Below are 22,846 nucleotides of genomic sequence, written 5' to 3' on the forward strand. Positions count from 1 at the left end.
TGCCTAGATCTGAAGGAAACATCATTAAATATTTTCACCAGCAGTCTGGCTGACATAGTGCAGCAAGCGCATAACCCCAGTTAAGGAAATCACACAAAAGCAGGCTTTCCCAAGCAGCGTTAGGCTTTAAATATAACAGTTTTTCTGCCTTCTATCTCTGTTCATTCCACCTTATCACGATCTTTTCCAGATCATCACCACATGCATTCTAATTAGAAAAGTCTTCTGAGTAGATGAAGAGAATTGTTTTATCTGCATTTTCTAGGAAAAATCCTGTATCAGGGCCCCTCTTAAATAATGTAGGATTGAAAAACTGAGAGGAAGATGATCATGACAGTTGCATCAGTTCGACTCAATCAATTTACTTTAATCAGTGCAGGTACCTTTTGTGGGTGCTTCCCTAAGTCATAAACAGCTGAATCTGATTCAGTCTATTATCTGTTGTTAATTCAATTTCAGATTGTCAGTCTACATAGGTAGCTACTTTAGCTAAACCAGTGTAACCAACTGAGAGGATAGACCTGAATCTTAAGTCCATGTTGTGTGAGGCTCATTACTGAGATTCTGAAGGTGGAGAAATGAGCATCTGTTATAAGGAATCCATCCTGTCTTACTCAGGTCATGAGGAAATTTGCATTGATCAAAATGGAAAGAATGCTAGAAAAAACACTAATGGATTGGAGCGTTTGTGCAAAGACAGATCTTCTCAGTCATTGGCTCTGGGAACAGCTTGCTACCTAAATGTAAGTTTTTGATTTTTTGCAGGAGCAATGCTGTGTTTAGTACTTTTAGTAAGACTTGAAATGTTCCAGTTAGAGGAGATGTGTTTGGGCTGCTGATACAGGAGCTGGGAATCTTTCTGGCTTATCAGTGCCTACAGTAATATGTCTAATGTTGTCATGAAATGTTTCATAATGGCAAACTATCTCTGGGAATATTGTGTGGATAAAATGACTTATGGGTACTTATGTTTCATTGGCTAGAGACTGCAAGAATAACACCTGTAGCTGGAAGGGATCTTGTGGAAAATTCCTGTGACTGCTAACCTCAATGAAGCTTTATAAGCAACAGTGAGAAATACAATTGGAGGGCAAAATAATCATTAAAATCCCCCAAATAACTAAGATGTAGCTCTAGAGGATTTTCTTATGTGATACATACTTAACCATATTTCTCAAACTTGTGTGTGATAAGTATGTTTGAACACTAAAACCCTTATTTTCAGGCTGACCTCTATCTGTGCTTTAACTCAGAAAAGGGCATTTGCCCCCACAGTTTTATAGCAAAGCCTGCAAAGCACAGGAAAGAGGTACTTATGAAATCAATAGGAAATTTTATCTGGTAAGAAAAACAAGAACATGGTACAGTAATACACTTCTCTTTTCTTCCAGCAAGAAGTGTTTACAGAGAGGTACAGCAGCCCAAGTTTTCTACTCGCTGACTCACCAGAAGTGCTAGTCTGTACAAGCCCGGCTGGCCACAAACTTAAAAATACTGTTTCAGTGAAAATTGCCTTCCAGGTAAAAGAGAATTAAATGAATTGCTGGTTCTTGAAGCATTAATTAATGGAAGACCGGCAGAACTGCAAAAGCTTTTTTTGTGAAGAGGCCTTGTCTTCTGCAGTCACAGTTGTGGAGGCAGTACTTGGGTGCTTCTGCATGTATGGCTTTATCTTACCTCAAGGGGACTGTGGCTCTGTCTATGTTTGTGAGTAGCACAGCGCACTAGGAATTGATTTGTGGAGCCAAACAGTGCTGAAGGCCCAATGTCTACGCTATATGCTTTTATTTAAGGTGGTTATTTTTGACTGGCTCTAGTTAGGTCCTGTGGACTGACTGCCCTTTAGCAGCTGGAGCACCCAAGTTGAGCTTATCAAGCACATCTTCCAGTTTTGTTTTGTCCAAAAGAAATCCAGTCCATGTGCTCTGAGAACCAAAGTGCTGAATGTGGAAGCTATTGGGACACTGAAAAGCACCTTCCTGATCTTAACAAGAATGCTAATGTAGGCACCCTCCCTTAACTGCCAGCTACAATGAGGTAAAATCATAATGCAATACTACTGCTTTCATGTTATTACAAGGCACATTCAGCAAGGTGATCACAAGAGCATTGGGTGAAATTGCTGTTTTGATTAATGTCATGGGCTTCATTGTCATCTATTTTCCTATCTTTCAGCCCAGATGAAATATTCTTTAAAGATGTATTAAAGACTTCATACTTTGTACCTTTATATCTTCTTATTTAGTTCTACTTTGTAAAGCCTAACACTTAGTCCACTTGTAATTTTAAGAGGTTTTCAGTGGTTTAGATCAGGCTCATAGTTTCTATGCCATACAACAAAAGTCTCTTCAGCATTCTTTAGGTTATTTTTCTCTTTTGTGTCCTCTTTTATATTTCTCATTTGACTTTCAGAGATTGTTATATGCATAAAATTGTCTGCTAACATTGTTTCTGACTGTGATGACAGGTTGGGTCATTATCAAGGGTTCTCAGAAGTCAAGGAAGATGTTGGGGCTAGTTATGAAAAACTGCATATTCCTTCCCAACTACATTGGTGAGGGTACCAGAAGAAAATAATTAAATTTCACTATTTGTTACCTGAAGCTGAAGGAGCAGCTTTTAGCTGTGGTGGTATTTGCAGTTTCATGGTCTGTAAACCAAGTGGAAAACAGGTACTTTAATAAATTATGTGCAGGACATCTTTTATGAACACCAGTCATTAGTATGAACATGGTTGCCTGGTGCTACAGCAGTGGTAGCTCTTGATGGAGGCATAAATATAATCTTTCAGGACAGTATTCAGTTATATATAGCACAGTTGGAGTGCATGAAATGCTGACAGTTGTGGTAGGAATAGGGAGGTCATCTCCATGATCTAAAAAGAAAAACTTCTAAAACTCCTAGCTAGTTTTAAAAGCAGTTCAGTTAAATTGTCTTTGAAAATAGCCAGAGCTGGAGCCACAGTTGCTGAAAATGTTATCCTGTAGGTGTGCCACTGACTGGCATTACAACAGGTATATGCATCATAGCAGTAATGCTCTTTTAGCCTAAGCAGAGGCAAAGCATATGTGTGTAGGGGATTTGGTACCACATAAACAGGAATAGCAAAGTTCCAGTAAAACAGATCTTTTAAAAAATATGACTGATAATAGTAGAAGAGTTTTGGTGAAAGTTTTTGGGTTTCTTCAACAATTTTCTGAGATTGGAGCCAAAAAACTTTGGGCAAACTGCTGCACCAGACTGAGAACAGAGAGCAGTGGGTATAGCACCATAGAGGGATGGCTTTTCCAGGGGCTCTCTTTGGGAGAGCAGATCCTAGGATCAGGAGAGTCTCTTGCCAAGTGGCTGAAGAACTGTACAGAAATCAGGCACATGGGTGGTGAGAGGAGGACTGAGGAGGGAGAGAAGCCTTTTGCATGTGTTACCCTTTTCACAGGGAGGGGAACAAAAAAAAAGGTTACTGAAGGATAAGATGCCTGAAGAGAAAAACTCAAGTGTGGGTAGGGGCATGCTTTAGAGCAGAACAGAAAGGAAGGATCTTGGTGAGAGGATATGAAAGGCAGTAGGACTACTGGAAGGGCATCCACATGGAAAACAGGTGCCCAAGATAAGAAGTAGGTGGCAGCTTATCTATGAGTAAATACAGACATCACAAACTGGAACAAATGGGTGCCACAGTGAGTATAGCTCTTCATTCGTAGAAATGATTGCCTAGAATAGCTTTACTAAACTTCATTGTTGTTTTTATCTTCGGCTGCGAAGAAATTTGTGGCATACCAGCTATATCTTAATCAAGAGATCTGATTTAAAACCCAAAATGGCCATAATGAAGGGGGAAGAGGGAACAGTGGGTGTATGCATGTGGTTCCTTGTGTGCGTGTGTAGTTGATTGTGTCTTGTGGTTTTATTACAGAGAGCTAAAGTATGATCCAGTAGCTAAGACATGCTTAAAGCTTTTCCAGGGAGCATAAAATTTTTAAAGGTGGTCACTTACTGTGTAGAAACCTTCAGAATTTCTGCCTCACAGGCAAAGAGAGAATGTTAATACCAAGGACTATTAACTTGAATTTTAGATTTAACAACAGTTTTGCCTCAGTTCCTTTAAACTTTGGCCATTCAGTAGTGGTGACTGGTCACCTGCCATGGGCATTACTGGGAGATCCGAGTTCAAAGAGAAATACCTGGGTTGTGAAGCTGTGCTGGCAAGCCAGCGCCCCAGGGCTGTGTCAGAAACAAACACTGTAGTTCCTCTGCTCCTGAGGAGGGACGTGTGGGGCCACCTGATAAGAAGGACACTAAAAGCTGCTGGTGTTATGGAGATGGTGTTCAAAACTTTATAGACTCTCCCCATGGGTACTGGAAGCTAGCTGGGCCAAGTGGCACCAACCAGACTCCCCTTGTTTCCTGAAGACATTTTCATTTGTGGGAGTCATTAGTGCAACTCTACACTCATTGAGTAATTCAAGCAGTGAAAGCTTGATGGTTTTTGTAGCTACTCACATTAACATGTATTCCAGTTAGTTCCTTCTCACGGAGTAAACAGGACTTTGAGTGTGACATGCTTGTTAGGTCACCTTGGGAACACATTGCTTTTTGGCAGTTCTTGAAAATCTGAGTCATGTCCTTTCCTGATTCAAAGTTTCACTGGTGAGCTCCCTCTTGCTACTTGTCACCTCCCCACCCCTGCTTGCACATCACAAAACGTTTCTTATGCAAGTGACCTATCCCTGCAACTGTTCCAGTATTATAAACAACCAATGTCCATTTTTGAACAAAACTCTAAATACTGAGTTTGCCTCCTTTGTTTTTTTGAGGTTTTTGCTGTTGTTTGGTTTTTAGTAATGAAATTCATATGAGACAACTAAAATGAGTTTTAAGCCAAGATGCTGCAAATCCACCTGTAATTTTTCCTACAAAATTACAGCAGTAATTACAAATGAGCAAATTCAGAGTATCAAGATTTTCTTGTAGGCAACTGAAGAACAGGACAAGCAGATAAACATCAAACTTCATTAGACTACAAATGTGCCATTTTTGTAATAATTAGGTTTGGGTCTTTTGCTTTTTCCAGAATAAATTATTGACATATTTGATATTGACAATTGACCATATTGCATTTGGGAATAAAACATGTAGCAAGATAAACCATTAGATGCAGCTAAGCCTCCAGGCATATAAACAAATAACATAAAATTTGTATTGTAAGTATGGTTAAGTTCTGGAGTTTAGGTTGGGTTTTTTAAACACTGGTGTACCATGGACATTTTTTCTCCATAGGTGATAAAGCACACCTGTCAGCCCAAGTATTAGTAAACTGACTGAATCTGACTATCCTGCATATGTGAAACCTGCAAAGAAACCTATACTAACTTTGCCAAAAAAACCCCCGTAGCTTGTTTACCTGAAAAAACTAATAGCAATCAGAATTGCTTTATCAAATAGGGGGGGAAAAAGGTCTATGGTCTGGACATCAATCACTCTTTATTTCTCTTCGTTACATTGGCAAATGCATTTTCTGTTCCTTTTCAACAGGTGCAACTATCAAATATACTAATCAAATGCTTCCTTACTCCAAAGTGGAGCATCTTTTAACCCTTTTTTTTTTTTTCTTTAATGGGGGGAAAAAAAAAGGTTGTTTAAAGTTCATAGTATAGAATTTAAACACACGTGTGGGAGTAGAATTGTTTTAGACCACAGATGAACATCAAGATGGTCAGATCTGGATTCTTTGTTTGCCAATATTTAAGTCAGCTTGGCTGTCTCTTTATTGCCTCTGAGGGCTGTGGATATGCTTCATCTCAAAGATATGGATAGATAGAATAATCTGATTCAGGCTCTGTTGAATTACAGTTTATGATATTTGACTTATTTCCTAGTCAAAGGTATGGTTTGTTTGGTTTTTTTCTCCTGTTGTTTAGGGAAAGCTGCTTTCACTCAATTTATTCAGCTCAACAGCCAAATACTGCATCTTCAACATTTTCACTTAAACTGATCCCTAAAAAAGCACTATAGCAAGGTGGAACCAGCTGTAACAGTGTTTATACTACATACGATTTTGCAAATCTCCACATATGATTTCTTCACTGTAGTTTTAATATTGTTTTTACCTTTAATTCTATTCTTATGGCAAAGGTTAGAGCCATTTTTGCAAATGCATATTTTTTTAATCCATCAGAGGCTTTTTCTCTTCAAACGAGCCACTGTAATAACTGCAGACAATTAATAATTACTTCTTGTTCAGACTTGTATTTGCCCATCTGTCTTTACAGAGACACAATTCTGACACTTCCCAAACTAGAGGCAGGAAGAGAGAACAGTAAATTCACATTGCAGGTTACTTCGAAAATCAGCAATTCAGTTTTCATTCCAAACTGCAATGAAAGATAATTGCTAAGGTCTCCACAGAACAGCAATCTGAAAAATGTTGGTTTGCTAATTTCAATGAATTAGGACTGAGGAAGTTTAAGAAAGTGCAGGCTTCCAATTTCAGAAGTCCCCGAGTTTGCCATAGAAGCTGGCACTTGTTTGTTCTCTTTCAGCCCATGTAGTGGGATGGCAGGAGAGGAAGGGGAGCATCTGTGATTCTCTGATTTCTAGACTATTAGGGCAAGGAATCTGAAAATCCTGGTCACTTCCTGAGAAGGCTGCCATAACCTGTAGGGCTCCTGATATTCCTGATTTGGGGGGTGGGGGAGAAGATCTGCTTAGTAGGCTGTCTTCAGGCAAAGACACCAGAAGCACTCCCCAAAGTCTGTCACTGAACTTCTGAGGAGCTCAGTAAGTAAACCAGCAAGAGTTCAAACAGGATCCCAAAGGAAAAGTGCCTCTTGTTTTTCATTTGAAATGTGTTCCTTAAAAGTTCACTAACTGTGAATTGTAGATGAGGAAAAGCAAGAGGTCTGTGTAACAACAGCTGAACATCCCAGGGAATGTCACCAGCAGTGACTGGCTGCTGTCAGAGGCAGTTAATACAATTTTCTCACAGAATTTCTGCCTCTTGGTGTCTCATGCTGACATTAGATCTGCACTGGCTTCAAACAAAACGTATCCCCTTCCTCAGTTTTATAGCTACAGCTTGCCCTGATCATCTTATTCCTAAACTCTGAAAAGAGTCATCTGACATTTGTTCACAGGATCCACAGATCCCACAGACCATGATGTGTCTGAACTGCAGTGTTGGCTCAAACTCTTTTTTTCAGACATAGCAGAAGTTATTGTCAAAAAATAGGTAATAGTTGTTGAAAAAATTAACTAAACCTCTGCAATGTAAAAAAACCCCTCTTCAATAATTTTTATTGTTTGTTTTTAAGCCACCCTTTTTCTTTACCTTCATGTAGCCTAGTCTTCCTCTATGTTTGCCCACTGGTCTGAAGGACCTGAAAAATCCAGATATATGTCATCTTTTATGTGGCAGCAGTTTGGTGTCTTGGTTCAAGACAACTAGGCATGTGTTTTGAAGAGGGGAAACAAATCACCTTTTTGTTCTTAGAAAGCAAAAATATTCCACTCAGTGGCACATCACAGCATTCAGTTGCATTTATTTTGTGGAAGCTTCTTAACACTGATAAATTTTGAGAGCACTCTAAAAATATCAGGTAAGCTCTGATGACAAGTGATAGTTAAGTTGGTGCAAAGGTTTTAGTAGTCACCCACTTTGCAGGCATTTTAGATGGAAGAAAACCTGTTCAGAAAGCAGGCTGTGTTACCTACCACACATGCTCAAACACTCTTCACAAGCAGACGAAGCAGGGATTAATCCCTTTTGGAAGAGCAGCCTCAGTTTAGAGTATAAAATTGGAAACACTGGAAAGGGTAAAGGCATAGAAGCTTCTTCTGGAAAAGGTAAAGTCTTATGAGTCCTATTCTTTCTGAAAATACTTCTTTAGTCCTTGATGTGACTTCTGCAAAAACCACCTCTGCTTTTGCTAAGAGATGAAGGGCATGCAGCTGCTGCAGGTGTTGGCATCCCATGCTATTTGCCTCTTCTGGATAGGTCACTTCTTTCCAGTAAAGTGGACCTTTTGACTTGCAGTATCAGTGTTTCAGATTCTGCTCTCAAATTTCTCTTATCAGTGTTTCTCTGTTGTTCTCTACTGTTAATCACTGTTCATGACTGCTTAGCAGCAGCGGCACAGTAGCACTGGGGTAACTCCTGTTTGTGCCATATGGTCACGATTCTGTAACATCAGAGGAGTTACAAGGACCACCTGCAGGACATGGACTCTACTGTTGATTTTAGATCAATCTTTCTGTCACTTAAAGGTAGCTGTTCACTTTATAAAGCATCCTTTGGTTTCTCAATTCAGCTCTATATGTTTAAGCAAAACTTAGAAACAAGTCCATCAAGACTGTCTTTTTTTACTGTGGGGATACAAGGCTATTTCCTAGCAGCCTCCCACCAAGAGCTGTATTGATAAGTCCTTAACAGAGCTATTTAAATAAATAGCTCTATCTTGAAAAATCTATTACATAATGTACGATAGAGTTGATTTGAATAAAGACTTCTGACCATCCCAGATACTGTTACCCAAATTGCTCTAGCTCATGGGATAGCTGGCTGAACTGGCTGTTTGTCCTAGGTGATTTAATTCTGTAATTAGCTTTTCCCTCTTCCCATATGCCTGCAGGGCAAGAATTGGGTCTGATTCAATGATATTCACAAGAACGTGAAAAGGCCTTTTGGAAAACTGAGCTTTCCTATTACTGAAATAGAAAAGAAAAAAAAAATAGCAAATTTGTTAAAATCAGCAATGAGGTGGATTGTGGTCTTAGCTGTATTTATTTCAATAAAAGTTGTTTCAGTGACATGACATCTAGGTTTATATAAGAATAACTGAAGGGCAACATCTGATTCACTGCTTGTATTGCAGTGGCAACTGGGCTTCACTTGGGCTTGCTAGAGATAACATACACTTCCACAAGGTCATACCAAGTTCAATGACCAGCTCAAAAGCACGAGTAATGATGCAAGCATCAGCTGTGCCAGGAAGAGAGTAACATAACTTAGAGTTACTTAATTCTGGTTATACCTCTGTAAGAGAAGGAGCAAGTTTGCAGCCTCTTCTCAGCTAGGTCACTGTGAACACTGTCCAGTTACAAAAAACTTTGTAGGTATTCTGATTTAGCCCTTCCATACTTTTAAGAGGAGAGAGGTGAAAGACCATAGAGCTTCAAATGATGCCTGTTATGTGAGGAGAATCTCACACTGAGTTTTCACCCACTTGTACACTTAAAAAGTATGTTGAGGCAGATTGTATCTGCTTTCTAAATCTCGCTCCCAGCTAAAGAAAACCAAGTAACATATCATGATTTCTGCAACAAGGCTGTGAAACCTCAGTGGCATCGTTGTGCCGGAGTCTGCTGCTTCCAAGATAGTCCTAAAATAGGCACTTAATATGTAACCTGACCCTGTGCTCCCTGCAGAGTCAGCTGCAGGGGGGGGAAAGCTGCTTGCCGCACCTCTCTGATAAAGATGGTAGCAATGCTTTTGCTTCTGCTCCCATTGATGTGCTTGCCAGCCTGGTGTCTCCATGGAAACTGGAATCTAGTTCCAAGCATTGTCACCTCTCCTGCTGAAGAGCCTACCTTTAGTTAAGGGTCAAGGTTAAATATGCCTGCAGTAGCATATTTATATTATAATATAAATATATTATAGATATATTTAATATAGATATATTATATTAAATATATCTGCAGTAGCATAGAGTGTAGTTCAAGCCTGTGCCAAGGCCAGTGCAGGGGGAAGGGCTTGTCTGAGCTGCCTCAAAGATGCTGCCAGTGTTTTAGTCTTTGCCCAGTGAGAGGTGACTGAACAGGCAAGACTTCTGCTGACCTAAAGGCTCGTTTGAAGCATTTCTACAGCACAATATGACTAAGCACCACTGAGCCTGGGTTGAGGAACATCACCTTTTTATTGTATACTGAACTGCTGTAAAAGTTTTGTTTTCATTAATTTCAGGTGGATCACCATCATTCTCCTGCTTATGACACAGATCCAGAGCATGGACAAAAATACCATGGAGGCACAGACAAGAGGAGAGGCATAGGGAGTCCCATCTGCTGAGACTGCAGGTACCAGTTTTAGACTTACTTCTGCCAATCTACAGGAAATGATCAGGGCTTCTTGTTCTGCAAAGGGGATCACCTGAACTTCACTGATGATTATCCTTATGATTGCATTCAATTTCCAGTCTCACTGTTAACAAGTGCTCACCGGGACCAAAAAGACTACTGATGTCATCCGGTTCAGTCCTCCCACTGCCACAGGCAACTACATGTAACAGGCACGTGGGCATTTTAAGTACCCAGAAGGGTAGCTCTCTTTTTGTTTTTACAGGTGAGAGAAAGGAGATGAGCCCCAGGCTCTGATTCCTGGCTGGCTGGCTTAAGTAGGCTTTATTCCACAAAGTGGGGAAAGGCTAGAGGTGTGCCTCTGCCTTTTAGGAGAGGCAGTTCCCGAAAAAAGATGGGTACAAGTAGGTTCCCAAGAAAGAGGGGATGTTTTCTCTAGCAAGACCAGAGGTGATGACTGCCCGACCTGAGGGTGACATTTATAAATGGGAGTTCTTTATGGGAGTGGATGTGAAAAGCAGGAGAGAGTCTGCACCAGAAGAACCAAAGCACTCAGGGGCTTGGAAGGTCTGAGGCATGGCAATGCAACTTTGCACAGCAAGTTTCTTGTTCAAAAATGTCCATAAAACATTTCCTTTTATACCCCACCAATTTATGTTGTGCCAAGGGTCCTTTCCAATGCTTTAGAGCAAACGAGGCTTTTAGGAAAAGACAAAGAGCTAAAGGATAATGTGCCGCAGACAGAGGGGCAGAAAGCAGAGCAAGGGCATTACAAGTCTCCAGGTTTCTATTATGGCAAGGAATTAATTAAATTTGCAGCCAGCTTGCACCCCTTTGTTCTCATGCCAGCATTGTTTAGCTGCTCTCACAAGACAGGCTGTCCATTCTCCATGTAAACCTACTCTGCATCTTCTCCAGAAATGTTTTCTTCTCAAGTGTGAGAGCCTAAATCATTACTGTCTTCTGGGGGGAACACTAGAGTTTTGTACACCTGCATCAGTGCTTCTCTATCTGTAGTAGAGAAATATTATCTTCCCTAAGCTATGTTCTTCCTTTCTGTGAATAGCTGAAGATTTATTTGTTGTTTACAAATAGTCTTTTGCATGTCCTAGCTCATTTGACTTTTGACAAATCTGGCCTTAGTCCTATGCACCTCTGTCTCTACACCATACTATATTTGCTGACCAGGATTGTTTGCTATTTGTGATTCCTGAGAACCTCTCTGTAGTGTCTTTTTTTTTTTTTTTTTCCTACTTATTCAGGCCTCAAGTGCTTCCCAAGAAGGTTTTCCTCTGGATTGGAATATATACATGGAATAGTTTTTATATGTTTAAACTAGATATATTGAGAGATATTTCAATCTTCCTCCACATTCAAGACTTCCAGCACTTCAGTCCAGGTAAATTCACTAATGAGTTTTCTTAATTTGACACTTTGCCCTTCTGAACTTGAAAAATTTAGTTACCAACCTGCTTCTGTTTGTTACTCTGTTCAATGTGAATGGAAACAGTTGCTGAGTACTCAGCCCAATGCTGTTTTCTATGAGCAGCTTCTTTTGACTGTCTTCACTACTTACTAATTTGGGGTCATCTTTTTTTGTCTCAGTGACTACTGAGAAGAAATCTGGCAGCTATTGTATGCATGGCTAGCTGGGCCCAAGTTTATTATTAGAAGCGTTTGCTTCCCATATAGTATCTGGGAAGTTAAAGTCGACCATGGCACAATTCCTGGTAGTGTTTCTATAATAACATTTCAGTGACAGACCTTTTCTTGCACCATTATATTTTAGCTGCAGACAAGAAAGGCCAGGTTTCAGTGAGGTGTCTAAACCAAAACCAACCATCCCCCAAAAAACAAAGGCTATGAGCAGGTGGTCTGGGCTGCTGGAAGTGGAGCTTCCTGTTCACATACAGTGGGGAATTTTATGATGAATTGAATGATAATGAGTTAAATGACAGATGGCTTATTTCTTAATAAATTGCAAAGATCACTTGATGTTTTCCACTTGTCTGGTTGAAACGTTAAACATAGAAATAGAAGGAGTATTATACTAAGATTGCAAATGTCTTGGATATTGGGCTATTGATTATATTTGCATGGGTCAGGTCTGGTTCCCATTTGGAACAGGAGTAGAGTAGTAAAAAAAAGTCCTCTTCATGAGCTATTCCTCTCCCTAGTTAGAGACCAAGCCAGCCTTTTCTGCTGTAGGGCTGCTCTGTTGAGCCTCAAGTGCTGTGAAGGAAGGGTTCCCTCTCCTGTGCCACCAAGCCCTGTTTTGTGTGGGTACTTACTGGATTCTTCCAACCTGTTGCAAGTATCCGTTTGGCCTGTAGCAATGGTCATTACCTGGCAGAAGTTGTACGTGGGTAAGTCAGTCATAGGAAGAAATGCGTTTAAAATTTTCCCAGCTGTTGTAGCTACATCCAACATTTTGAGTGCAGCTTGAACTCTTAAATGTAAGAAACATGCAAAGCTCTCTTCCTCTCAGCCTGTGTCTGTCTCACTGAAATTAGCCTGCTTCTAGCAGCTTCTGTCATACCATTCCTGACTTACAGTGGCTCACCTAGCATTACACCCTCCTTCTTGGAGTCTAATCATAGCTATTTGTATCACTTTTATAGCCCTGTTTCGTGTCCTGTCTTGCTACATCATATTTTCAAGCACAGACCCAATCTGAAGATTGGAAGAAAAACTGCACCTGTTCCCAGATCTCTGGCTACTGCAAACCAGTAAAGGAATCTAGAACAGTTGTCACTGGCCAAAGAAGCAGGCTGAAAGTTTGAAGTTGAAAGGTTATATATCTGAGAGCTGCAGTAGCTGCCTTAGAGCTTGTAATAATGACTCATCTGTGCAGGTAAAGCCAGCAGGACACAAATTCAGGAGTCTAGAGGCTGTGCAGTGGGGAGGCAGTGGGAAAAACAGTGAGCTCTTTTTCATAAAATGCACAGAGAAAGAAGCTGGGCATTCAGCTGTACTTAAAATGGCAAAGGCATCTCACATGCTGGCCTCTTGTTAGAAAGGAGACAAGGAGCAGTGAGTCCTGGCATGGTACTGTAGGAATGACAGAACTATCATAAAAGGACAAGTATTTCATCTTCCAAAAGAAGCTTATGTCAGTCATATGAGCACAGGAGGTGGAGTGGGTAGGGACCCAAAGCCACAGGTTCAAGGACGACTTGTTCTCCCTGAGCTTAGAGCATTTAGCACCAGAGCTGTGACTGCAGAGGCAGAGGAAGGTCTCCCACCACCCTGCCAACCCCCAGCTTGTTCCTCCCTCCTGTGCTCTGCCTCACCTCTCTCCTTCTCCCAGTCCTCCCTTGTGCCTGATGCCACGGCCAGCGTCCTCTGTGAGCAGCCGTCCAGTGTGTGCCCACGAGCTACAGGGAGGGGCCTGCACATCCCTGTCAGATGGGTGGGAGAACTGGATCTTCAGAGGTTTGTCTCCTGCCAGGGGAGGAAGCATCAGCTCTTGTTCCTTTTCCCAGAGGGGAGGCTGATTTCACTGCTGTGAAGCTCCAGTTTGGGTTACATGTAGAGGTGGAGTCACGCCAGTATACTGGTGTCCGCTGGAAGGGTAGAGGGGCACAAGTGGGAAACTTAAATCTTGAGTGCCACGTGACAGTGTAGTTTAATGGAAACAAGGTAATGAGTGGAGGGGAGGAATCTGCAGTTTGGTGTTGCTCTTGACCTAGTGAAAACCACTAGCTCCTCCGGACACATTTTTCATAATTTTGTAAACCCTTTCTCCTTCTCCTTCTCCTTCCTGCTGTTTGGCTCGCAGTGCTCTTCAAGTGGGTGTGTTTTGACCTGTTTCCTCCTCTGTACGTGTCTAGTGAAGCACAAGGACGTTTAGTACCTATTGGATAATATCTTTATGAGTTTGCAGATGCTCTTATGTATAGATACACACCCCGAGGGCTTCATTTTGGTTGGCAAATAGCTTCCTAATGTGCTCACGACTTCAGACTCTATTGGACTGGGTGGCAAGGAGGCTGTGTCAGCCTACCTGGGTTTACCTCCATGATGTTTCTTGCTGTCATATGTTTTGTTTGCTTGTGTCATCTCTCCCAGACAGAGTACAGGAGTGCTGTGCAGCCCAGGGCAGGAAAAAGCACTCTGCACTTCCCCCAAAAAGCAGTCCCTAGGGACCATGAGAGCAATCACAGATTCATGTAGCTCTTTAGTTGACCAGGTCTTGAAAAAGTGACCTCAAACTAGGTGGGGGTTGCATGCTGTGAACTCTTGACAAATGCTGTGGGTTTTGATGAGACATCCTGTAGCAACTAACCAGATTTTTTTTTTTTTTTTAAGCTCCTGGGACAGGCTTTAGCAAGTTGTCTCCTGGCAAAAAGTCTCTGGAAGAAATATCATCCAACCACAAACTGGTGACTAAAGGACCTACGTGAGGACTGGTGCTTACTAGAGCTTGAGAGGTCAGTGCAGTGGAGAGCAGTCCCCTAGCAAATGGAGCAAGGGGACAGAGAGAAACTCTATGAAACAGAGTTGTGCTGAGACAGGTTTTAGAGCTTGGTAGCAGAGATTTGGGCATGGATGGGACTTGAGGCTGTTCTCATGGTATGACATAAGAGTAGGATCTATGATGGGAGGTAGTAAAGCTAGAAAATTAGTGGAGAAGGAATGTTGTGACAGTTTGTATTTCTATAAATGCATTCATCTCCTAAAGCAATTAATAAAGGGGGGCAGGTCTGTTGCATTTTAATTCTAGGCCCAGAGGTGTATGATAGACTGCACAGAGCCTGATTACTGATCTTGCTCACTGGATTGCTGGGAAGGAAATCACTGTCATGATGCTGCAACTTTCCATCCTGTTTATTCCATATTCTCCAGTTTTGCTTTTCCCATGTTCAACAGGTTTTTTTTCTTCTATTTCCTGTACTTTTTATTCTTGTTTTTCTCTGGTTTTGCAAACTGAAGTAGAGTCTGGATGCAATATTTTCTTGGTTTAGTAGTGACTGAGGAGCTACATATTTTCTCCTGGAACTTAAATAAGACTCCATTTCATTTGGATTTATTTTAGTTATTGCTTTGCATTTAAAGGTTTCTGTGGCTTTTATGTTTGGTTTGGGGAGGTTTGTGTCTCAGGAGAGTTGATTTTGAACTGAAATAGGAAAAAAAAATAAATCTGTTGACTTTTTGGTCACATGCATTGTTTTTGCTTGTGGGAGCATTCATTTGACTTCCTGCTAGTCATCCTTTTCTGAAGCATTTTGAAGGCTACTCATTGTTGTTAAATCATTGCTGATACCATTTGTGTGCAATAGACTATATCTCAGAAGAGTAACTCCCTATACTTTCATCGGTGTTGCAGATTAGTTATTAACTTCTTGCTTGTGCAGCTCATTTTGAAAACACCTAGAAACAAAATTTTTTTTGTACTATATTAGTTGTTCAAATTGCCATTTGAATCCTTGAATTGAGTTTGACATATTTAGATGGCAACAAACACCAGCTTTCATTCTGTTGCTGGTCTCGGACAGCTACAGTTGGCAGAAGAAACTGAAGTGTGAAATTACATTATTACAAGTTAGATTATTAAATTACTTGAACAATGTAGTTAGAATTTGGGATTTTGCAGTATATTCCAGATAGAGACATATTCGGGTATCTTAGATGCAACTCTCTGTATTTCTTATACACACTGCCTTTAATGCAAGGGAGTAAAACAGAGCAACAGGTCCACTGTTCACAGCACTACATCTTCCAGGGACTTTGGCTGCAGAGAAGAATGCTTAGCTCTTCCTAGAGTCAGATGCCTTGTGTAAGACCCCCAGAAAATTGACAAGCCTGTAACTTCCAGCCAGCTGTAAAATCAAATGATTTATTCTAAGTCATCCCATGGTATGACCCTAGGAACGTTACATGTCTTAACTAGCTTCAGAGGTGTGTTGGTAACTCGAGTTGGCCTTTCTGAGCCAGTGGCTCAGTCCTGCTGACAGCATGTTCCTGTTCTTTGCCTGCCCCAAGATCCACGTTACAAATACCCAGGTTAGGTACTGTGAAATTAGCTCGTGCCCATGAACTCATGCACAAAAGATGCAGCTGTAGCACATGCATCCTGTCTGGAACAGAGGCAGGAACAGCATCCATTTCCTCAAGATTTCCTATGCTCCTCTGTGGTCAATAGTCCTGGCATCTTGTTCTGCAAAAATGTGGCACATCCCAAGAGTAAATCCATCCTGTATCCTAAGTAAAGGCGAGGCCTTGCACAATCAAGCAAGGCCAGAACAAAATAATATTGGACTATGTAATTTAAGACTGTCATGAAATGTATGAGCAAGGGGACCAAAGTCGCATAACCCATCTTCTGGTATTTCCTAACTTCTGGCTCCTTCATTGTGCAACCTTAATAATTTTAATTGGTTTTGTGCCTATAATACTTAGGTGAATTGAAGGGTAAGGACAGAAGAGATGAGAGCTAATAGGAAAAAGATGTAGCAGAGTTAAATAAACTCATTTTAGAAGGCAAATAATTTAGCTATATACTTTGAAGCAGCTTGGTTTTGTAAAGGCCAGGATGTGAAAGGTGATGATCTGAGTAACCTCGTGGGAGAAGGGGCAAAAGTACGAAGGTATCTTCAACTCAAGGCAAGACATATTACAAAGGGCTGAACTTTGGTTCCCAGCACAGAACACACTGAAATCCATCTCAGCAGGCTACAGAGTGGGATAGTCCCTTAAGGATAAACAACATTTCCTTGATTTTAGTCTGTTATTTTTATTACATGTACATATAGGTTGTATAAACCTGCTGCTGAGGACAGACTCCACCTCTGGTCCTTCCCAGCAACAGCCACCAAAAAACCTAGGAGCTGCTCTTCCAATAAGGGAAGTATCTTGTTCTGATACAATGCTAAAACGATACTGCAAGCTCCCTGAGGCATCGTGTAGAAAAGTTTCGGATTGGAAGTGGTCAGTCGTAACGTTTGAAACAGGAGAGAACAATTATTAACACCCCCTCAGATTTCTTCTAGCACAATACACTGCTCTGGGAAAAATACAACATCGATGCAGCACACAATTTCAGACAATGATTTCCCCCCCCCAACCTTTATCACTGTCAGAATTATTTATTTCTTTTCAAGTAGCGCTGCCCAGTCCCGCGTGGTTGGGCGCTGTAGTGCGAAGACTTTCTAGGAGCCCCACGGCTGTCTCCGGCGTTGGTCGTACAAGGTGGGGGCTCCATTTTGCCCCCGGCAGCAGCCCTTGAGGGGGGTGAAGTACTCGGGAAGGGGAGAGTCCTGCAGCTGGAAGAACTGATGAGGCTTTCAGCTTGCTTGGCTTCCCCCCCCCCCCAGCCAGGGCACAATCGGTTTGTTAATTAGCCGGTAATTCCCGGCTGCTGAGGAGGTGCCAGCGAGGCAGGAAAGGCTCCTGCAGTGGAGGGGGCCGCTCGCTGCCTCCTGCTTGGCGGGTCTCCCACTCCCAGGGCTGTCGGGGCGGGCGTGGAGCGGGAAGGCTCCGGCCTCGGCGAACCGCCGGCCCCTCAGGGGAGGAGGGGGAGGAACAACAGTGGCTGCGGCTCCAGCTGCAAGTCAGCCAGAGAAGATCATTGCTCACTGCTGGGGGGAACATGGAGCAGCACTTTAGTTTTCTTGACGTGAGTCTCTCCTCCTCCTGGAAGGCTTTGGTATAAATCGAGCAGGAATTTCAGCAGATTCCAGCCAACTAGGATCTCATATAAGCACAGTATATGCTGCCTTTTAGGTTTTCTCTTGCAGATAAGGCTCAGCTGAAACAAGCTTTATCATCAACTCCAGCGTGCGGGAATAAGGCTGAAGCTCCCCAGAGGCTGCCAACTGCGGGGCCCTGCTAAGAACCTATAAACTGTCCTCTGCTGGTTCAAGTATCTGCTCTGTTGGCAACTGGTAAGTGAATACCCCCGCATTAGAAAGCGTAAACTCTGTAGGCTGTGGCACAGCTTGGGAGGATCTGGTGGATGGTGCCTGAACCCGTAGGGCTGGGTACGCTGGAAGTGCTTGATCCCGAGTTTGCCGGCGTTTCTGCCCTGAGACATCTTCCCGCCACGCTCTTGGCGTTATTTCGGACGGGAAAGCTTCCCGCTAACCTCCTGTGGGGTCTGTGCGTGCTTTCAGTTTTAAAAGCTGCTGCAGCTGAGTCCTGATGGAAGCAGCTGCCAACAACGCTGCTATTCGCTGTAAACTGCCCCACAGTCACAGGCAGAGCTGGCTGTGCCGACACCTCGACGTGCTCCTCGGCGAGCGCTTTCAGGGAATTAATTGAATTTCCAGAGGGATGGAGCCTGCCTCTACAAGCCTCCTTTGAAGAGAACACCATGTTAATCGGCTTGAGAGCTGCTGAGATGAGATGTCCCAGACCTTTCCCAGAGGTTCCTGGGAACTTCCTGCTAAAAATTACCGGGCGTTACCGGTGGGGACACGGTTACCGGTGGGGATGAGCCTGACAGAAGCTGAAGCGGCGCCGCCCGGGTTGCCGGCGGCGTTCGGATGCGCTTGATGCCGCAGGCCGGCGGCCGGTGCTGGGGCCGGCCGGCGCCGCGGGAGAGGCCGGGCTGAGGCGCGGCCCGGGCCCGGGTCTCGCCTCCGGCCGGAGAAGGCGCCCCCCGCCCCCCCGGGGGGGCGCTCCCCAGCGGGCGGCGGGGGCAGCCGCCGGGAGGAAGCCAGGTAGGCGGTGAGGGAAGGGGCCGTCCCCGTTCCCCCGGAGGCCCCTGTGGGGCGGGGGGAGCCGCCCGCCTCTCCCCGGCCTCCCGCAGCAGCCCCGCTCCCGGGCCGGGGCGGCCGGTAGAGACGGAGCCGGCCCCGTTGGCCGTGCGGGCCGCCCCCGGGCCGTTTGCCGCCGCCCCGCTGCCTCGTCGGGGCCCCCAGCCGACGGTGAGTTCAGCGGGGTGGGGGGGGATAAGGGCAGCCCCGCGCAGGGGGAGCCTCCCAGCAGAGCTGGCGGCGGCCGGCAACGCTCCGTAAATAGAATTCGGGGGGAGGGGGGGGGGGGGGCGGGATTCATGGCTCCTGCGGAGCTGTTTGGGTCCGGTGGTCCCCTGGCGTTGCCATGGCTGCCGGCCCAGCAGGTCCCGCCGAAGGATGGCTGTCTGCGGGGCTGCCCCTTGGGAGCGCCGGAGGCCTGGGGGAAGGAACAATGGCTCCGTGGGTAGGCTCTGCCTTAAGCTATGCAAATCCATTACTTGTAGCGTAGGGAAGAAATGAACCCTGGAAGTTTTATGTTCTCTGCTTTTATTTTATTTTTTTTAAAGTCTGTGGATTATCATTTGGCTGTGAGGGCGGCGTTTCTATTTTAGCTGTTGCAAACTGTGAGATCAGTCCTGCTGTCCTTTCTGAAAACCTCCAGTGAGACGAGTAGCTAATGTACTGGGATTTGTCGTTGTTGCTTTCCTGTTACCCAGGAGAAACTTTCTGTCCAGGTTTCTTCAGTCTTTGTCTCTTCGTCACCTGCTTTATGCCGAGCTGTTCTTACATACAGTGTGGTTGCAAAAGAAAGGACGAACTTTGCAATGGGATGAGATTACTTTTCTTAACCTGGCAAATCTGCTGCAGCTGAACTGTGTAAGAATCTTATACATGAAGAGCTGTGACTTCTGTTGTGGAGAATGCCATGGTACTAGACTGGTCGCTCCTAAACTTAAAAAACTAAATTCAGGGTGGGCTTAAAGGAAAAAGAAATATGTGTGGAGTGAGGTTTCCTACCCTTCCGTTTCTGAATAGGACATACTCCTAACTGATTGGTCACAGAAGTGGTATTTCTGAAATTAAAATAGCTTTGCTTCCATATGTAAGATTGCACCAGCTGTTTTTCTTCCCACCTACATGAAATAAATCTATGGATCTTTATTTCCAGCTAGTTGCACCTACTTATTTAGCATGACTCTGTCTCCGGTGAACTGAATCAGTCAATTAAGTTACTCTTTAAGCTTAGAGCTGTTTGTTAAAGCAGCAGTATTAAAGGTGGGTAAATCCCATGGTCCCCTTCAGGGTCATCGTGACTGTAGGGGACCTATCCTGTCCCCTGAGAATCCCTAGTGTCCAAACACCCTCTTTTCAAAATCAGGAGGAAAATTTCTCTGTGGAAGCAATTGCCTGTTGGGGAAGCGCCCGTGGGAGCAACTGCGGAGGGTGTAGTCAGGACAGCAAAACCTGAAAGCTGGTGGGAAGATAACAAGTGCCTGGGACTGAACTTGTAAAGAAGTGGGGAGATAAGTGAGTTGTGGTTTTTGGCTAGACAAGGTGATTGGTAGACATTATTTTGATGTGCACCGTCTGCGCTTCTCCTTCGCCACCTCCTCAGACCTTTGAAAGCTTATAAGCAGAGGCAGTTGTAGAGGATTTTGGATGATTGCTTTCTTCCCTGTATGATCATTTTTGGATAGGAGGCAGCAGGGAGTGAGAATAGTCTTTCTTACCATAGCTTCTTTGTGCCATTAACGCTTTTATCCCTGCCTTGTTTTCATTGTTAGTCTCTGGGCACGCCATGATTAGTGTCTTTCAGTAAAGGTTTGATCCATCCTCCCAAGACAGGCTTGGGAAAGTTCTTATAAACCTACTTTGGCTGATTTGTGGTTTTCTTTTTGTGTATTGCTTCATATGCTGCTGGGGGTTCAGGTATTTTGGCCTGGAAGAGAATGCAGTCAGATGGGTCATTTGAAGGTATAACTTGCAAGACCGCTGTGGATCTCTGTGAGGCAGTCCGCGCCATTGACTCAGAGGCTTGTGAGGAAAGGCTTTCACTTTTTTTTTTCTTCCATGGTATAGCTTGAACTGTAGCACAAGATCTTTGTCTTTGTACCTTAACATTAAGGTTCTTTTACTCATAAACATGAAAGGTTGTTTTTATTGTGTGCATGTGAGATACTCTGCTGTGGCTCCCTAGTTAAGAGTGTTTTGGGAACAGTCTCAAGATAAAGTATTACTTTTCATAGATCTCTTTCCTTACAGATGCTTGCACTGCTTTAGCTAAATCTGTTGAAATATGCACTGTGCATTAAGAGGAGTTTAAATTATCAAACTTGCGGCAACTCATGTGTCATTCATTTGAATAATCCATCAGTTTTTCTAGCCTTATAGACACGCTAGTAAATTATATTGGGAAGTTAATTTATGGGGTAACTGAGTGTACAGGGTTTTTTCTTTTTGAGTGTCTATTTTCTACCATCTGTTTACTCAGAAGATCAAGAACTTTGTAGCAGAAAAAAACCCCTGAACTTCCTCATTAATCCACTTTCTTCTACTTCCAGTTTTGCTACATTACTTATGACTACTTCTGTTCCTATTCATAGCCTTCAAGGGAAATTAAATAAAACTTCTTTATTTTATTACTTGGCATGTGAACTTCTTGAAGTGTGAAATCTTTCTTTTATCCTCCAGGTCTACAGAAGAACCTAAACCCTTGATTTTTCTTGATGTGTATTGAGGTCGGAAGGAAAATGCTATGTGCAAGGGGTTTCTTTTGCAAGTCATCTTTCAGTAGTTGGGGAGATGAATTTGCTCTCACTTTGCAGCTCAGTGCATTAATCACAGCTATCAGTAGCTGTTATTTGTACAGAAAGGTTAAAAAGCTGGAAAGTGATGGGCAGCATTAGCTAGTGTGTGCTATGAGGTAAAAATAGGGAACATGTGGCTTGCATGTGGTATCGCTACCTTTTGAAAAATGCATTGAACAAATGCAGGTGCAGAATGTGGTAAAATAGTAGTGCTTCTTTCTATGTGCTGTTACCCATCATCTTAAAACATCATGTCCTTTTAAAGTTCATTTTGTTTGAGTGGGGTGGCTCTCCAGTGTTCAAAGCTGGTTGTTCGTGACATCTCAAGAGGAAGACCCTTTACAGCACTGCAACAGAGCGAGCAAACTTTGTGTCCCCCAGATAATACCCAAAGTTTGCTTGTAACTGTTGTGTGTTGCCTCTGCTCCCAGCCCCGGCAGCAGCAGTAAAGCTGGAGTACCTTGTGCTAGAGCTATTCTTTACATTCCAGCATCCGTGGGGAGCCAGGAGGAGCAAGGCAAAAACTTGAATAGCCCCTGCTTGCCCTGGCTGGGAAGGGAAGGCTCAAAAACTTGGAGCCACAAAGCTGGTGCTCCCTCCTGTTCGGGGGGCAGGAGTGGAATAATCGAGGAACTAGTTTAAAGAGCAGACAGGAATGAAGTTCAGACTTAACCATTGAAACTCTTCTTAACATCTGTTGATTTATAGTCCATTCCCCTAGCAGGAATATGGCTTTCTTTTGGGCCACTAGTCAGTAGGAAACTTTGTGAGGTGGGTGGCTAGCAGTCTTAGATTTTCACAGACTCTTCAACTCACACTTAAAAAAACAGTTTCTAGCCCTTTGAGCACCGGTCAGAAAGGCTAAAATAAGGCTCAGCTGCTTGCAGAGCTCAGAAAAGCTCTTTGTTAGGCTGGATCTGCAGACTGACACTTTTGCAGCACAGTGGTGGCTGGCCGCTGCTTTCCTTCGCTGCTGCTTCTCGGAGTCCTGTGGCCAGCAGTGAAATGAGTGGTGTGAGGGGCCACGGCATCAGCTTTCCCTGAGCCTTAGCCAGGGGTAGGCAGGGGAAATACGCACATGTAATGGCCATTTAATAGTCAATACAGAATGTGTATGTGTATAAAATACAAATGATATCGCATGAAGGAGGAGGGGTCTCTTTCCCAGGGTAACAAGGAATAGAAGTTGTGTTTTTGCCATTATACTTTTTTTCTGTTTTCCAATGTAATTGTTGGTTTACGTAGCTCCCTCCTGGGCAGCTAAGTTTTGCGAGTGTGTTGTGCTGA

At 43.4% G+C, this 22,846-nt stretch overlaps 1 protein-coding gene across 4 annotated transcripts in view; it reads left to right on the top strand.

Annotated features, from left to right (window-relative positions):
• Positions 1 to 16,808: 16,808 nt before the first annotated feature.
• ST3GAL6 (ST3 beta-galactoside alpha-2,3-sialyltransferase 6) overlaps positions 16,809 to 22,846 on the top strand; it is a 46,982-nt gene continuing 40,944 nt past the window's right edge. Inside the window, exons 1-2 of one of the 4 annotated variants that reach the window (XM_074897910.1) lie at positions 16,809 to 17,689; positions 17,811 to 17,957. The gene's annotated coding sequence lies outside the window, so the exon portion shown is untranslated. Of the gene's footprint in view, positions 17,690 to 17,810; positions 17,958 to 18,514; positions 18,735 to 18,757; positions 18,942 to 19,192; positions 19,216 to 22,846 lie in introns of those variants that run through there. The other 3 variants (XM_074897926.1, XM_074897935.1, XM_074897917.1) reach the window with 3 other exon arrangements.

This window comes from Athene noctua, chromosome 1, assembly GCF_965140245.1.
Source record: "Athene noctua chromosome 1, bAthNoc1.hap1.1, whole genome shotgun sequence".
Lineage (NCBI taxonomy): Eukaryota > Metazoa > Chordata > Aves > Strigiformes > Strigidae > Athene > Athene noctua.